This window comes from Mesoplodon mirus (assembly GCF_964341445.2).
Source record: "Mesoplodon mirus genome assembly, chromosome: 12".
Lineage (NCBI taxonomy): Eukaryota > Metazoa > Chordata > Mammalia > Artiodactyla > Ziphiidae > Mesoplodon > Mesoplodon mirus.
Window position 1 is genome coordinate 31,717,272 of NC_138988.1, and position 14,011 is coordinate 31,731,282.

The following is a 14,011-nucleotide window of genomic DNA, read 5'->3' on the forward strand; positions in this document are numbered from 1 at the left end:
TAAGGGAATTACAAGTAGGTCTGTATTACTGGAGCATAAGGAGAGGTGGTCAAGAAAGAAGGGCACAGAAAAGTGGTTTCAGTTGCTGAAGGAGTTGCAGGCAATGCAATGGTCTTCGGAGTATTTCCATCTTTCTCCTAGAAGATCAAAGTAGAATAATGAAAATCAAGGTTTCAGAATCACACATTACATCACCATTTAAAAGCACTGTAGGGCTTCCCTGGTGGCGCAGTGGTTGAGAGTCCGCCTGCCAATGCAGGGGATACAGGTTTGTGCCCCGGTCCGGGAAGATGCCACATGCCACGGAGTGGCTGGGCCCGTGAGCCATGGCTGCTGAGCCTGCCTGTCCGGAGCCTGTGCTCCACAATGGGAGAGGCCACAACAGTGAGAGGCCCGCGTACCACAAAACAAACAAACAAACAAAAAAACAAACAATAAAAACACTGTAAATTATAAATTATTAAGCTTCTCTAAGTTTCAATTTCCTCATTTGAAAAAAAGTAGATAGTACCCCCACGGAGTCTTGTTAGGATTAAATAAAATGATGTTAGGATTAAATACGATAATGATGCCTAGAAAATAATAGATGCTCAGAGAATGTTAGTTTCTATTATTATTACTCATATTAAGGATTCTTCCCGGGCTTCCCTGGTGGCGCAGTGGTTAAGAATTCACCTGCCAATGCAGGGGACATGGGTTTGAGCCCTGGTCCAGGAGGATCCCACATGCTGCGGAGCAACTAATCCCGTGCGCCACAACTACTGAGCCTGCGAACCACAACTGCTGAGCCTGCGTGCCACAACTACTGAAGCCTACGTGCCTAGAGCCCGTGCTCCACAACAAGAGGAGCCCCCACTCGCCGCAACTAGAGAAAGCCTGTGTGCAGCAATAAAGACCCAACACAGCCAAAAATAAATAAAATAAATAAATTAAAAGAAAAAAAAAAGAATTCTTCCAGCCTTCCACATACAGTAAGGAGCAAGTTGTAATGTCTCTAATTTGTATATGGAGAAACTTGTTCATAAATGTGGAAACAAAAAGTGTCTCTTTATATTGAGTTCTACTACAATCTCTTAAAATTAACGTTAAATAGAATATGCTTTTTCACATTTTTTTCAAAGAAAAGCTAGGACTGCTATAACCTGGAAGGGTAAAGAATCTCACCAAGCTACACAGGGTGCTGGAAATGCTAAAATGGCAATGAAGGCGTTTCTCACCCACTGGTATTCGGTAGGCACAGAAAAGACTTAAATTAGACATCTCATACATGAGATATTTTGAATTCTAAGCCATGTGGGTGTTCCTCTCTACGATTCTGTATCCATACAATATTTTAATTAAATAAAAAGCATGTTATGTTTTGAGAAATTTGGAATGATAGTATTTCCCAATGTGGTAGCTTTCTCTTCCTTTATTATTTTTACTTTTTTAATAAACTGATCATTATTACCACTGCTATGATCCATGCTACTTTTCAATCTAAGAAAAACAAAGAACGAATTGTAAAATTATTACCCTGGTACCATGAAAGATAGGCAATCATTAGCATTTGAGATGTGTAAGAGACAGCTCAACTTACAGAGTTTACTCTGTAAACTCATTCAGTATGCAACCCTCCCTAAGTGATACTCATCTAATTGGATTTTAACCAATGACATATGATATCATGAATTATGGAACACTTGCATAATTGCTTAAGTAGAGTATCTGGTTTGCAAATAAGTATAAGTAAACTAACTAAAGAGGAGACCTGGAGTAGTCAAAGATTAAAATTGAGAGGATATAATATTTTTAATGGCACACACTAGCTTCTTGAAACTGAAGTTTAATCTTCTTCACAATAAGGAAAGCTCTCCTCATCAGGGAGATTCTAATGAGTGGAAATACTCTGTCATTTCCCAGGTGCCCAGGGTGGAGTTGCCCAGACATTCCAGAGGTACTGCTCATTGGTTTTTGGCTTCCTGGTTCTTCAGGAAATAAAAGAAGAACAATTACCTGAAGACAAGTAAAAACATTTATTTTTCATTCAGCAGTCTTTTTCTGTGAATATAAAAAGAGGGAATCAGAAGATTAACTCTCGAAAGGATCATGGACAACTAATCCAGCTCCCTCATTTTGCAGGCAAGGAACCTGAGGCTCAGAGAAGGTACATTTATTGAAGGTGTATTTTTTTTAACATCTTTATTGGAGTATAATTGCTTTACAATGGTGTGTTAGTTTCTGCTTTATAACAAAGTGAATCAGCTATACATATACACACATCCCCATATCTCTTCCCTCTTGCGTCTCCCTCCCTCCCACCCTTCCTATCCCACCCCTCTAGGTGGTCACAAAGCACCGAGCTGATCACCCTGTGCTATGCAGCTGCTTCCCACTAGCTATCTATTTTACATTTGGTAGTGTGTATATGTCCATGCCACTCTCTCACTTTGTCCCTGCTTACCCTTCCCCCTCCCCATGTCCTCAAGTCCATTCTCTAGTAGGTCTGCGTCTTTATTCCCATCCTGCCCCTAGGTTCTTCATGACCTTTTTTTTTTTTTAGATTCCATATATATGTGTTAGCATACAATATCTGTTTTTCTCTTTCTGACTTACTTCACTCTGTATGACAGACTCTAGGTCCATCCACCTCACTACAAATAACTCAATTTCGTTTCTTAAAAGTATGCAACACTTCACGAACTTGCATGTCATCCTTGCGCAGGGGCCATGCTAATCTTCTCTATCGTTCCAATTTTATTATATGTGCTGCCAAAGTGAGCACTTGAGGGTGTATTTACCACACGTTTTCCTTATGACATCTCTGTGTGGTATTAACCCCATTTTATAGGTAAGGAAACTAAGGCTTAAAGAGATTGAGTGACTGATCCTAAATCACCACGCTAGATCTAAAGTACGTGCTGGGTTGTTTGTTTTTCTTTTTAAAAATTTTCTTTAGTGTTTTTTTTTTTTGATTGATAAAGCTAATACATATTCATTGCATATATTCATATAAGCAACAGTAAGGAAAGTAAAAATCCTCTCTATCCTCATCACAAATCCTCAGCCTAGGGCTAGCTACTATTAACAGTTTATTAGCTATATCCTTCCAGATGTTTTTCTAAGCCATATGAGGCATGCCCTTTTAAAAAAATACCATATCATTTATCAGAAATGGGAAAATCAACACTAGGAGTCTTATTCCTAGAAGTGATAAATACTTTATATCAATAGCAAAAAGCCTGGACAAGGGGAGAAAGAAGAGGAAGAGAAGAAATTCTATTTATTTTTGTCACTCTTGCGTAAGTCCCTTTTTGATTACTGGAAGCGTTCTCTTGCTTTTTATAATCAATTTAAGAATGTTAGCTGGAATGCAGCAAATGCTTAAGAATAAAAGGGATGGGTCAGAAAGCCACATGAGGCATTTTCTTTCTGAATTTTTATTGGTACATTTGGGTTTGTTTTTAAATAACTTAGTTATCAATTAAAATATCAGAGACTTTCTATGTGGTGGTTTTGTTCATCTAGTGAGTTTTTAAAAAAATATTTAAAGTATATTCTTTATTATAGGAAGACTATAACATTTTATTTTATTTTATTTATTTTTGGCCGTGCTAGGTCTTCGTTGCTGTGCGCGGGCTTTCTCTAGTTGCGGTGAGCGGGGGGCTACTCTTCTTTGCGGTGCGCGGGCTTCTCATTGCGGTGGCTTCTCTTGTTGTGGGGCACGGGCTCTAGGTGTGCGGGCTTCAGTAGCTGTGGCACGCGGGCTCAGTAGTTGTGGCTCATGGGCTTCATTGCTCCGTGGCATGTGGGATCTTCCCAGACCAGGGCTCGAATCCATGTCCCCTGCATTGGCAGGCAGATTCTTAACCACTGCGCCACCAGGGAAGTCCCAAGACTATACCATTTTAAATCAAATTACGTTTTTTAATGTAATTATTTGTATTTCCTTTTGATAAGCTCCGTTAGAGCTTCTCTTTCACATAAATGCATTGTTCCTACAACTGTACAACACGGTCATAGATAATGGTCAAAAGCATCTCACTGAATGGTTATAATTTGGAGAATTCATAGATTTCTTAGGAATCTTTGATCTTAAGCATCCCTAAGACGACTGGTTGAAATGGAGTAAACAGACTATGCAGTAAAATGAGTCTAGAGTGCCTGCTCTTCCTCCACCCCCATTCCCACTGAACATGCTCAGCATATGACGCTTGGTGGGAGGAGACTGTTGCTGGAATCTGCTGGGCTTTGTGTAGGGCTGATTTCATGAATGTGTGACCTTACACATGGGGCTTGAGGACTTTGCTGTCTTGAAATTCTTAATACTTTTTTAACGAAAGGTCCCTCAGTTTTACTTGGTACTGGGCCTGTCAAATTATAGAGCTGGTCCCACCTTGGGCATACTGCTTTGAGAACCCAGTCTCCTCTGTACAAGTCCAGCATGTTAACAAGTGCAACACATGAAATGCTAGGAGAAATTGGTGGGCTACTGACAGCGAACAAGCATCCCTATAGAAATGAGACCTTTTCAAGTGAACCAGTCAGGTCCATCTCTCTAGCTCCTGGAATCTAATTTTATAATTTGGTATCAGTGGCAAAGATGGTTGCCGAAGAAAACGTGCCTTGATTTTGTGACTTATCTTCTTACTCTTAGACTGTGAAGTTATTCTTGAAAATGATAATTAGAATAATATGAAGTCAACACAGAATCTCTGTCCATTAAAGTTTCGCTTTTTATTATAAAACATTTCAAATGTACGGGAAAACTACAATTGCAATGAACGCACATATATACTCCTCTTTGAGTAAAATTTGTTACCATTTGGCCATATTTGCCTTATCTATCTATGTATCTGTGTGTGTGTGTGTGTTTTCTGAACTTGCTCTGGACACGCAGGCTCAGCGGCCATGGCTCACCGGCCCAGCCGCTCCGTGGCATGTGGGATCTTCCCGGACCGGGGCACGAACCTGTGTCCCCTGCATCGGCAGGCGGACTCTCAACCACTGCGCCACCAGGGAAGCCCCATGTTTTCTGAACTTTTGACAGTGAGTTGCAGAAATCATGACACTACTCTGAAATAGTTCAACATGCACTTCCTAACAATACAGACATTCTCCTAAATAACTAAAATATAATGTTTTTTTAAAAGTATTTTATTTGTAATGTAGAAAACTTGGAAAACAGAGATGTATAAAGAAAAATTACCCATAATTCCACTGCCCAAGAAAAATGGCATCACATTGTATCTATTTGTCCACACAGAATGAAGCATCTCTACTTATTTTCACCTTTACCAACATTTTCCATGCCTTCTGTAGTAGGCAGAATAATGGCCCCTCAAAGATGTCCATATTCTAATCCGCAGAACCTATGAGTATGTTACATTACAAGGCAAAGGAGACTTTGCAGGTACAATTAAGGGTACAGAATTTGAGCTGGGGATCTTATCTTGGATTATCTGGGTGGATCTGTTTTTAATCACATGAGTCCTTAAAAGTGGAAGAGGGAGGCAGCGAGTAAATCAGAGAAATGTGACATGAAGACTCAACCTGTTGCTGACTTCGAAGATAGAGGAAGCCTCCAAGAAATGAAGGAAGCCTCTAGACGATGGAAGAAGGCAAAGAAACTGATACTTTCCTGGAAACTTCAGAAAGGCCAGTGCCTTGATTTTAGCCTAGTGAGACCCAGTTGGACTTCTGACCTATAGAATTTTAAGGTAATAAATTTGCGTTAAGTCACTACATGTGTGGTAATTTATTATAGCAGCAATAGAAAATGAATATATCTCCCCATTTGTATTTGCCTTTGAAATGGAAGTCTTTTATTCTTTAGGACATTTTTTAAAATTTATTTTTGGCTGCGTTCGGTCTTCATTGTTGCACGCAGGCTTTCTCTAGTTGTGGCGAGCAAGGGCTACTCTTCGTGGCGGTGTGCAGGCTTCCCATTGCAGTGGCTTCTCTTGTTGTAGAGCATGGGCTCTAGGTGCATGGGCTTCAGTAGTTGCAGCACATGGGCTTCAGTAGTTGTGGCTCACGGGCTTCAGTAGTTGTGGCTCGCAGGCTCTAGAGCGCAGGCTCAGTAGTTGTGGTGCATGGGCTCAGTTGCTCCATGGCATGTGGGATCTTCCTGGACCAGGGATCGAACCCGTGTCCCCTGCATTGGCAGGCGGATTCTTAACCACTGCACCACCAGGGAAGCCCTCTTTAGGACATTGTGACTGAATTATTTTCTTATTTTCTTCTTCTATCTGGCTTTGAAAACAATAATGACTAACACAATGAGAAAATAAAGGCAGAACCCCTAGATTTTTCTCTGAAAGGGGGACTAGATGTTCTATGGTTTTTTTGACCAGGGCTGGGCTGATACATTCACAGACCATTTACAGACTCATAGGGCAGGGAGAGGGATTGCTCTCTAGTCTTTTTAAGAAATTCACTTGGAATTATGGAAACTGTTTTGAGGAAAACCATTTACTCTCAATCTCTCACAGATCTTTGTACTTGTCCTTCATAGCACTTATAACACATTGTAATGGGGTACAAGTATAACATCTTGATTAATGTCTGTTGTCCCTCTGGACTCTAAGCACTGTAAGGGTAAGGACCCTGTTGGTTTGTTTTTGCTATGTGCCTAGCACATAGTTGACCCCAAAATATTTGTTAAATGATTGGATGTTTGGCAATGCAAAAATCTGATTCTTGAGTGGCTAATGAGAAGCTAAACTGCTCTGTGTAATAATATTAACAATTATAATACTGAACTATATATAAGATTAATTAGATGTAATTATATTATTTTAAAGAATATTAAAACAACAAAATTTTAAAGGAAGAAAAAGCTGTTTTCAACAAGTGCTTGGGAATCTCTTTGAAGATAATTTTGTTTTCTTGGAGACTTTTTTTTTCCTGGATGCAAGTTCAGACTACACTGTCTGAATGTCATTCTGGAGATACCAATGTGTTCCTGCATATGTGTAAGTTCATTCCAAACATCCTCTCAGGAGGTCAGGAACAGATTGTCAGGAAAGACAATGAGTAGTGTCTTCACTTCCTACTGGCAGCAAGCCCTAGAATCAAGCAAGCAAGGAGCCCACTCTGGGCTACTGTGCTCAAGTCAGATTGTATTTCACCACTCTAACCACCCAGATGGACAGTCTGGGGGCAATGGAATTAAAATCACCACTGACTAAGCGATGCCCCCTTGCTGGAGACATTTCTAAGAGCTACAAACTAACAGAAAGGTTGCTCTGTGAAGGAACAGTCACTTCAGGGAATGTGAAAGTGGAATGTCATCAGTTAGACTGAACAGCAGAGCGATAAGCCTGAAAAGCACTTTCACACTAAGCTTTGAGGGAGGGTGTACCCAGGGCCAACTTTTTCCTATGGAACCTACGTTGCAGTTCTGTTTTGGCAAGTGTTTCTGAAAGCAAAAATTTTTTCAAGTCAGCTGTTATTGGTTAGAGTCCTGTGCTTGCAAACAACAGAAACTACCCCTGGCCAACCTAAGCCTACGGAAAGTATTGGAAAGACATGAGGTAGCGCAGAGAATGGAAATAAACACTGAAGAAGCAAGTCTCAGGCAGGATGGGAAGCACAGCTGATGAGCAACAAAAGCCAATAAGCAGCCTCCTTATCAGCTTGACCTTTTTCAATCCTTGAGTCTCTCTCCTCAAGATTCAAATGCCCCAGAGAAGGTGATTGACCTAGGCTGGGTTACATGCCCATTTCATGGCCAGAAAGGTGCAGAACTTTGAAGGACAGTCCCACTAACTCTATATCTAATGGAAGAAGGATGGTTTCCCAAAGCTGTTGCCAGGAGAAGGGGGAAGGATTGCTGGGCAGGCAAAAGCATCAGATGTCCATTCATCAGCTTACTCACTGAGTGCACATTCAGGAAAATTAGTCTTCTCCTTGAGCCCCATAGCAAAGAACTATAGCTACCTATGGAATCCAGGCAAGTAACTTCCTGTGTGACCTTAGACAAATCATAAACCCTCTCTGGGCCATAGTTTCCTCATTTATAAAATCTATTGAATGGTTTGGACCAGATGATCCCAAGTGGCTTGTAGAGAGAAAAGAGCCAGAAGACAGGATCTCCTCCCAGATATTGGCAATATGACCTTGGCTGACTCATTTGCCAATTCTGGGTTTCCCTGTGTGTAAAGGGGGTGAACTAGACACCTTCAGGTTACTTCTAGCTATTAAAGTCCATGATTCTAAAAAAGAACAGATGGAAGTAGCCAGGTCAGTATTTCCTCTCAGAATCAATGAAATACTCTTGTTTTTAGGAAATATACACTGAAATATTAAGGAGTAAAAGGGCCTTACGTATACAACCTACTCCCAAATAATCCAGAAAAAAAAAACTCATGTACATACATATATACATACGTGTGTGTGTGTCTGTGTAAAGAAAGGTTCTACAAATGTTAAAAAGTGTCCAAATGTTAAAAAGTAGTGAATTTGAATAAAAAGGATGTGGGAGTTCTTTGAGCTATTCTTGAAACTCTTCTCTAAGTGTAATTATTTCAAAATGAAGTCCAAAAAAAAAGTCAATGGGAAGGGCAAAAGGAAATCTGTTCCTCTGCTTGCTTGTCCAAAGGCTTTTTGATGAATTATTTGTGTGACAAGTGAGTATTTGTATGTCTGTACTGCTAGATCCTAACTCTCTAGGGGAAGTTTTTAGTGCCAAAGCATGGACTCTACAATGCGTTCTCACTACTAGTGTGACAAAGCTCTACTGTGAACCTGGAAGATACTGGATAAGGCCTGTCTATTTACTGCTCCTGAGGAGTCTAAGTGGGTGGAGATTTCCTGTTGGCTCTTATGCTTTTCTTTTGTTTTAACAGTGGTTTAGGGGAACATACTTCAGACACAGCACATATATTTAATGCTTTGTACTTTTAAATATTCATCTATAACCCAACAAATGTCTCTACCAACTACTTACTAACTTGATTTGAAGCCAAACATTACTACCGTCACACAATCACTTCTTATTGAAAATTGATTTCAGTATCTAGAAGGGCATTCATTGCAGGATCATATTAGCAAAATATTGGGACCAACCTAGGGGTCCATCAATAGTGTACTGGTTAAATAAATACATTCACGCAATGGAATATTGTGTAGATGGCAAAAAAGAATGAAGAAGCTCCCTAAGAGTGGCTATGTAATGATCTCTAAGTTAAAAATAAATGAAGCACACACATATGAGTAAATATGGAACAATCTCCAAGGTATAATTTTAGAGCAATGTGCACAATTATGTGTAGGTATCATACAATTGTATTTTAAAATTGCTTGAAGAAGTAAGCAATGAGTGGACAATTAATATTTTTGCCTGCTCAGCATATGCCTGTATATATATATATATATATATATATATATATATATATATATATATATATATATATATATGCAGAGTATTTTCTGGGAAGAGATACAGGAAATCAGTAACAGTGGAAAATTCTGGAGAGGGGGACAATGGGTGGGGGTAAGAATCTGGGGAAGAAGGACAGGAGGGAGACTTGATTTTCACTTACATCTTTTGAGTTTTGTACCAAATTTAATGGAGGACTCAGTGCCCCTTCAGGAGTAGATCCTTCTGATCCTCCCTCATCATGTAGGCTCAAGTGAGGATAAATCACTGTAGTCAAGGAAACTGTCCTGTTAGGGTATGAGTATTCTGCATATTGGGATTGGGTTCATGACTTATCTTTCTGTTCCCAGCAGCTATTCTTATCTTTGCTTAGTAATTGTTTATTGAATTGTGTTCAACTGGATTGATTTGCTGTGCTTTTAGGGGCACTTATTAGCCCTTCATGTGTTTCCCTCTTTTCTACCCTAAAGGAAAAAATATAAAACAAACATTTATTTTCCATTCTTAAGAATTTAAAACTTAGACAGTCAGTGGATATAAATTGGTGCCTCCTTTTTGGAGGGCATTTTGGTATCATAAATCAGCATGTAGAACGTACTCATGTTGTAACCCAGTACAGCATTTTGTTAAGATACAGAAACAGATCTTACATGTGTATGATCCCATTTTTATCGAATGTCATCCATATATCACTATATGTATATATGCATAGATATCTAGGAGAAATGTCATCAAAATATTTAAAATGTTTATTCCTCCATGATGGGTGATTTTCCTCTCTGTATTTTTTCATATTATTCACATTTTTCTGTAGTACACATTGTCATCATTTTTACCAAAAAATGAAACTATTATAAAGAAAAAGCTGGGAATTCCCTGGTGGTCTGGTGGTTAGGACTCAGAGCTTTCACTGCCAAGGGCCCGGGCTGGATCCCTGGTTGGGGAACTAAGATCCCGGAGCCTTGCAGCATGGAATGAATGAATGAATGAATGAATAAATAAATAAATAAATAAATAAATAAATAAAAAAGAAAAAGCATTCAAGTGATTTCACTAGTTTTACTCTTTGACTCATCAAATATTTGTTGATTGTACCACATTATTCTAGAATTATCTTTCCTATTTTACAGTCTGCTGAATTTTCTATGCACCCATTTGAGAAGGCACTGAAGCTAAATACTTATCAGTACTTTTGAAAAATTTAAGCTCCAGAAAAAAAAAAATCAGAACAGTAGTTGTCTCTTGGGGAAGTTGGGGATGGAGATAAACTGGGAAAAGGTATGAAGGAAACTTTTAGGGTGATGGATAATGTTTTAAAGGTTTGGGTCACAGAGGTATATGTATTTGTCAAAACTCAACAAATTTAGCCAAGATTTGTGCATTCCTCTGTATGTCAGTTTTACATCAGAAGGAAAAAAAACAAATTGGATTTTAGTAAGTGGTATTGATATCTGGAATTTACTTTGAAATGCACCAAAAACAAGATAGATTAATGGATGGTTTGAGGAATGGATAGATGAATAAATACATAATAAAGCAAATATAATAAAATGTTAATTGTAGAATCTAGGTGATGTGTATATATATATGTGTTCATTATAAAATTCTTATAATTTTGCACTTTAACAATTTTCATAATAAAATGTTGAGGAAAATGTAATCACCGATCATCTATTGATATACTGATATGTTGAACATGCTTATATTTTATTCTTATAAACTAAATTCAACAGATTAAGTTCTAGAAGTTGCATCCCCCACCCTCCCAATTCAAACTTCTTGGATAGTTAAGCTATTTAAATATATATATATATATATGATATAATTAGTGACAGGGCTGTCTTCATGACTGTGTTAACTATGCAGTCACACAGGGTCATGAAGTTGGTTCAATGCTCTGCTGTTGCTGTCTTGAAATTCTTATTACTTTTTTTTTTTTTTTTAGCGGTATGCGGGCCTCTCACTGTTGTGGCCTCTCCCATTGCGGAGCACAGGCTCCGGACGCGCAGGCTCAGCGGCCATGGCTCACGGACCCAGCCGCTCCGCGGCATGTGGGATCTTCCTGGACCGGGGCACGAACCCGTGTCCCCTGCATCGGCAGGCAGACTCTCAACCACTGCGCCACCAGGGAAGCCCGAAATTCTTATTACTTTTTTTTTTTTTTTTTTTTTTTTTTGCAGTACGTGGGCCTCTCAGTGTTGTGGCCTCTCCCGTTGCGGAGCACGGGCTCCGGACGCGCAGGCTCAGCGGCCATGGCTCACGGGCCCAGCTGCTCGGCGGCATGTGGGATCTTCCCGGACCGGGGCACGAACCCGTGTCCCATGCATCGGCAGGCGGACTCTCAACCACTGCGCCACCAGGGAAGCCCTCTTATTACTTTTTAAACAAGGGGCCCTGTACTTTCATTTTACAATGGGCCCCGCAAATTATGTAGCTGGCCCTGACTAATGAGCAGTAATAATAATTACTAACATATATTATCTTCTTTTTTTGCCAGGCACTATGTTAAACGCTTTATATACACTATTTCATTGAATCCTCAAAGACAGACTTAAGAGATAGTCTTAATATCCCCATTTTACAGGTGAACATAATGAGGCTCAAAGAGGTTAAGATATTTGCTCAAATTCACACATTTAGTGTACCCTCAGTATGCATAGTAGCACAGTACACATGGTAGATACTCAATAAATATTTACTGAATTAATAATAATGATAAAAATAGTAATCATTATAGCAGCTCCCATTTATTGAGCACCTTCCAGCAGCCTACAATGCTCTGACTGAAACCCGACATGTTCTCCCTAACCCAGACTCCCCACCTTTGGCATCACTACCTTAAGACCACATTCCCTGCCAGCCTAAACTAGGTCAAGTCTTCTCTTATGTTACCCTATGCTTCTTTGTCATAGCAGTCATCACAGTTGTAATTAGGTAGTTCTTTGTTTAATGCCTGTCTTCCCTTCTGGACTGGAATCTCAGTGAAGACAGTGACTCATTTTTATCTGCTCACCACTCTATTCCTACCATCCAGTGCTGTAGCTGGAGCGTAGCCTGCTTGCCAGGGCTGGATTATATATTTTTTCATTTACTCCTCAACTCTGTGAGGTAGAGATTGTTACCATCATTTTACATCATTTACAAGGCTCAGAGAAGTTAAGTCTGAGTTACCCCACCATAAGGGAAGCATCCACCATAACGTGGACCTACATTTGCCAGGCTCCAAAATCTCTTGTCTGTTCACGGCAGCCCACTGTTTCTATATGACAATCTGCCTGACGTTATTTTCTATCTCCAGGCACTACTTATTCCCTTCAGCTCCTACTTTTGCTATCTGACCTCTGGGCTCTGTGATGAAGAGGAGACATACTTTCCAGGAAGTAATTACGGCAAGTGATATAACCAGGCTGGCTGAAGCCAGGATTTTATTTTTTAACCTTGATGAGTAAAGCAGCTGGAAATACTACCTTCTAAAAGCAAAGGATCCAATTTCCCCATGGTACTAACTCTTCCTTAGTGCTAGGAAACACCCTGAAGTCGTCTCTTGGGCTATGTAAATATAAAGCAATCTACCCAGGTCTAGTCTTGGGGAAGGCCTGAAATAATTAAGGTAAAGCAAACGTAGATGCTTCAGGCTGTTAACAAGATGTCTCTTAGTAGTTTTAGGCTTCGATAGATTAAGATTTCTATACGAAAATGTTTTTCCCTAAGTGTGGATTTGGACTATCCTATGCTTATGCATTACTGCATATCTTTGCAGAGTTGAGAGGACTATTCTTTGGATTATTCTTTGTTTGTGAGGATCATAGAAGTGGGATGGAAAGGAATGCTGGGAGAGTGCACAGGCTTATTCTCTTCAGCTAGTGCTGGAGGACAGGCTGTGAACAAGAAATGGAGAGTGCTTGGCCCGGCATGCCCTGGCGTGGATGGTTGAGTTCTACCTGAGGTATTAAAATCCCAGACTGAAAATCCCAGACCTTAGGAATTAAGACTGATGACAGATTGAGCTGTACTTTGTCTTTTGTAGGACATAGGGCATCTGGTGGTGGTAGAGTTTCCAGAGGACCTAGGTTTGTACCATTCTGAGGATGTTCAGACTGTGGACCTCTCAGAGTAGCCACTACTAATAGCAGTGTAAGTTACCCTGTCTCTTACACTTCTTTTCTGGTATCCCCAAGCCTTCTGAAAAGACTTGTTAACTGTCACACCCGGGCCTCAGATGTGCTCTTGAGCTTGTTCTACTTTCTTGGAAGAATATCAAGCACTTCCTAAAGTTAATGGTAGAAGCAATGGTGACAGTCATCTGTGCAAAACAGTGGTGCCCACTGTCCTCATAAGGGTGAGAGATAGTAAGGCTGCAGCAGGTCCAGAAAGTTGGGGCAGAAGTACAGGAGGGACTGTTTCTGAGAACACAAAAGCTATGTCAGAAATACAGAAGAAAAAAAAAGAAATATGGGAGAGAAGGAGTTTGCCTTTTCCAGGAAATAGGCCATGAGGGCTTATGCCATCATAATTTGAACAATAAAAGTAAGTATGATCATATTTTGTAGTCACTGGCTAGTGAGATAGGATGTACTGTATCTGTTACTCTATATGCCATAGCCAGTCTCCAAGATGGTTCCCAGAGATCCTTGCTTTTTTGTATTT

At 39.9% G+C, this 14,011-nt stretch overlaps 1 long non-coding RNA gene across 1 annotated transcript in view; it reads right to left on the reverse strand.

The window, feature by feature from the left end:
- Window positions 1-14,011, reverse strand: part of LOC309813701 — a 30,695-nt gene continuing 16,684 nt past the window's right edge. The window contains exon 4 of the long non-coding RNA XR_014295533.1: window positions 1-137. This is a non-coding gene — a long non-coding RNA (uncharacterized lncRNA). The remainder of the gene's footprint in view (window positions 138-14,011) is intronic.